This window comes from Anoplophora glabripennis, unplaced genomic scaffold (assembly GCF_000390285.2).
Source record: "Anoplophora glabripennis isolate ALB-LARVAE unplaced genomic scaffold, Agla_2.0 scaffold514, whole genome shotgun sequence".
In the NCBI taxonomy this organism is placed as follows: domain Eukaryota; kingdom Metazoa; phylum Arthropoda; class Insecta; order Coleoptera; family Cerambycidae; genus Anoplophora; species Anoplophora glabripennis.
The window spans coordinates 40882-45957 of NW_019416592.1; positions in this window are offsets into that span (position 1 = coordinate 40882).

The following is a 5076-nucleotide window of genomic DNA, read 5'->3' on the forward strand; positions in this document are numbered from 1 at the left end:
ATGGGGCCCTTCATACAAGGTGGGTTATTAGGAATGTGGTACAGGATTTTTGTTTGTATTTTGACATCCACTTATAGGTTTAATAATTATAGATATAAAAAAACTTTAAATACAAATGTACAACTTTTCCTTTATTTTTTTCAATGATAAATCATTAAAAAAATTCAAATTCATCCTTATTGAAATAAACAACGATTTTTATAACTAACGTTTAAAACATAAGGAGAATACGTAAAAACGAAATAACATTAAAATACCTACAATTTTTACAAATTTTCAACATGCAAGTAATTGTGATGATACAGTTGAAAATATGCTTTACTTTACTATTTATTGCTTTAAAAACAAATTCAGAATTATCAAACATTTCGTCCTGTATTTTTTCTTTCAATGCTTGTAAATTTTGATGTCTTTAATAATATATTTTGTTGAAATGTCCCCACAAAAATATGTCTAAAGGATCGGGGCTGTTTTCTGGGCACCTATAGTTCGGTCAATCTAGACATTCAAAGATACATAAATTTACAACAAGCTGAAAGTGAATAAAGTTGTTCAAAACATAATTAAAAATAACATATTAAAATTCCTCATCGTTCCGGTACTTGGAAAAAAATTTACTCGAGGTCAAAGGTAAAAAAAAAATGGGGTTTTCGCGATTTTCAGCTAAACGGTAAGTTTTATCATAAAATTACCTCAGACAAAAATTGTAGATCTTAAAATTATCTATAAAAAATACTTTTTTCCTGAGAGCCACCGTTTCTGAGATATAACGATTCAAAAAGTTGTAAAAGTTGTAATCATCATAATATGAACACGTTTCCACGCCACCTATGAGGTAGTGTACTTAGCACGTTTTTTTTAACGTGGTTTCCCCAGTAGGCCTATTCCACAGGTCTGTTGTGATTCTGTTTGGTTTGAAACTATTGCATAATAACAGATATTAGCAAGGCTTGGAAATGATAAAAGCGATGGAAATTTAAAAAAGTAGAGGAATTTATTCGTCTGATAACCTTCAAATACTTCTTGCTATTCTTCTTGACCTTCTTCTTCTTCTCCTTCTTCATTCTGGGTGTAAGTAAATTGCGTCAATAGTGATCAATGTATCAACGAATGCTCTACTGTTGGTGAATCAACATTAGAACACGACCGGCCTTGACAATTTGTACATGCCAGAGAACAAGAAAGTCCAACATTTTTGCAACCACATTTAGCACTGCATCACTTTTTACAGTTACAGTGGCGTACTTATGCATATTATGACGATTACAACTTTTACAACTTTTTGAATCGTTATAATTTTATAATCTACAATTTTTCTCTGAGGACCTTTGACTTCGAGTAATTTTTTTTCCAAGTACTGGAACGATGAGGGATTTTAATATGTTATTTTTAATTATGTTTTAAACAATTTTACTCACTTTCAGCTTGTTGTAAATTTATGTACCTTCACTCTTATTTTTTGGTCTAATTTGAGCGGACTACTAAGATTTCTAATAATATTTTTTACAGTTTTTGTCGACGGAATTCGTCCTCTAAAATATGTTTACCGATATTCCTGAAGAACATTTGCACATTATTGTTATTTGAATAATACAGTTTAATTATGTCATTGTTATTGCTGCTGAGTAAATAAACTATTCTATTCTATTCTATTCTAATTATGTTTTATTTTTCGTATATCAGAATAACCCATTTTAATTTTTTTAAATTTTTTAAATTAAAATGGGTTATTCTGATAATGGATAAATCCCATGTATTTTTAAAGGAAGGTTCATTTCTGTCGTTTTTGTCTGATTGTGCGATAGAGATAGAGTGACTTTGTCCTCATAGAGGACTTTTCTCTCTTTGTCTCTCTCTGTCTTCAGGAGTCTCTGGGGCTTCCACAGCATCTTCAGGACACCTAGGGCGGGAGCGTGGGGTAGAGCGCCTGGCCTTTTTAGCCTTCGAGAATGCAACTACTATAATCGACTATCAAAAAACTAGGCTTAGTAAATTCAGACAATTTTTTACCTCTGACTCTTCGTCTATTAGTCTCATACAGTTCAAGTACAGTTTATAAACCGACGGATTATTTAGTTTTAAAAAATAATCATTTTGTATTAGTATTGGGGATAACACCTCTAATAAATAAATTAATAGTGACAATCGCAAAGTCAATAATGAGCAAGCGTTTTACACATTTTAATGGCATTAACTGATAAAGAGGAGAGGACTTTGTTCATTTACGTATGCTTTACTTGAATTGCCTCAATCTACAGATTTCTTTTTAATATTTCTTACTCATATGTTTCAATTTTTGCATTTTTATAGCATCCATACAGTAACACCCTTAATTTAATATTTCTTTCATTTAATGTAAAAGATGTATTATAAATCGTCTAGAAAGCCTCAAGTTTTAAGTGGATAAATGATACTACTCTTTATTAAATAATAATAGTTTAATAGAAACATTTATTTAAAAAACAATTCATTGGTGATCAAATAATAATTGAATATATGCTCTTTGCTAATAACTCAAGATTAGGCTCGATCACAGTCCTCACTGTAAGTTCCTGAATCTGAAAAAAAAAAAAAAAACAAGTAAAAATAGGTGTTTAGTTTTGAAATTGAACAGCTACGAAAAGGTACGATCTTGTAGAGATACTTCTAATGACAGATCCCATCTTATTTGAGGAAGTGTAATAAAAGAGATATTTGAAGAATGTTTTAACTTAAAATACTCCCACAGTTCTTTATGGTTCATGAAATAAGGATTACATTTCATTTTTTGACATTTCTTAATCAATTCATTTTGACATTATTCGAAATCTTGCAAAGCTGCCTTGGTTGTGATTTTGTCGTTTTTAAGGTGTTTATAAAGAAAAGTTGCAATTTTGCAGGAAGATGTTACGACCACCAGTCGGCAAAAATACCCTTTCTATGATTCCTAATAAGATTGCACAGTTTTTGAAACTAGAACATACTGAAACATATACAGGCCATTCATTCTGAAGAACATCTGCAACGTTACTGGCTAATACAGGTGGGAGTTGATGTATTAGCAATCAAGGGACATGGTGGGTGGAAATCAGCCACAATTGCTAACAGTTTAAGTAACAAAAATGAAATAGCCAACGGGATTTTTTACAAAGACATTTCAATTCAGGTTCTAGTAGTACGTCGCATCATGCTGTTTTAATAGATCAGTCATATAATATTGAGCCTCCGGTGACTGAAATGGAGCGGTCAAATCATTTTGAGAAAAATGTGACGCGAGTGGAATAATTATCCAGATTTTATAAATGTTACTAAAATAATAACTGTACAATTACTATAAATATTCACTCATGATAATTAATAAAATGTAATGTTCATCAAATATTTCTATTTATTTCTTCATAAAATATGCATTTATAATTCGAAATCGCTTTTTCCATAGGGAGGTAAGTTATCTTATCACTTACCTCCCGTTGTCCATAGCAACTTCCACTTCTACGGTAAAATCCACTTACCTCCTTAAAAACAAAGTATTAATAAATAGTCTATTTACTATAGTGGGTGCAGATAAAAAAGGTTGTTGTAGTTCAATCTACATATAAGTAAAGATTACAGTTTAAGTAACAAGAGTTTAAATAAATATTTTAAATACAATAGAGACAATGACTGAAAGAAAAAGGAAGCATAGTAAAATTACTATATATGGGAGAAAAATTGAGCTACATTTTTAGAAAATAATTAATATGTCGCATGAAATGACCAATGCATAGCTGTTATATACAATATTGTTATATAAAAAAGTGGAAATGTAAAATGATGAAGAGAATCGAGAAAAGGATAAATAACTGAATGTAGAAGAAACAGGACGATGATCTACTCATGATGTGTTTATTAAAAAAAATCATATCAGTAGTGGAATATATACATTGGGTAAGCTTTGTACGAATTGTAATTTCCTTAAAAGTTCACAAATTAAGTTCAAAATGTACAAAAATTATTACCGTAATTTTTATTTTCGACTTCATACTGTTAATGTGGATTATGTGTCCGTTTACGTTGTTCGCCCTCATATCTCTTATGGCTTCTCTCGTAGCTATGCACAAGCCAAGGACGTTGACATTCAAGATGTTTTTCCAAATTTCAATGTCTCCATCTGTAAGATATGTATGTCCAGCTATTCCAGCGTTATTGACGAGGATGTGGACTGGACCTAAATTGTCTTTGACCTATTTGAAGGCGTTAGAATGTCTTCTTCTTTGCTTATGTCCGGTTTTATGGGGTAGAGTTTGCCTTTTTTTTCTGAAAGTTTTTTGGCCAAAGCTTTCATCTAGTCTTCGAGCTAACCCCACGACCTTTGACAATAAAATAATATAGTGATTGTTTGGATTCAAACAATAATTTTTAAATTTAGTACAACACAACCTTTTAAAAAAATAGTGTAGTGGTTTGTTTCCACCACCTTTCCAGCAATATAATACAGTACACAGGGTGATTCAGTCATAATGTCATTAATTTTAAGAGCAGATAGAGAAAAATGAGTATAATACGATGACGTGATAAAAAAAATTAAACGCATATTTAAGCAGAAAAAAAATTTTTCAAATCATTATTTAACCCACTTTTCAGGCTGTTACTGACGTCGTCGGTTATTTAGAATTTTAAGATAAGATTTTTCATACCCTGTAAAAATTCCGATGTCCAGCTGTCGGACTGAAAAAACGCGGCTTGAATTTTGTCGGACAACAATACTTTTTGACTGAATTAATTATTTACAATTAATTTTACTAAAAATTACCTATGTGGTAATTGATTTTCAATACCCTGTTATTTTGGCATGTTTCGACCGGTAGACACGTCAATGTCGGAGGAATTTCTGTCGGACAAATTTAAATCGGCATTTGCAACAAAATTTCCAGTTACTTAAGCTAAAAATAAAAGATGTGGTCTTGAGTTTTCAAGACCCCGGGAAATTGCCATGTTTTTGGACTTTTCCGAGTGGAAAAGCGGAGGAATCGAGAAAAGTCGCAGAGGAAAAATGTGGTAGACTCGTCAAAACGAAGCTCCTCAGGAGTTATAAAGTATGTGGTAATCAACTTTCCA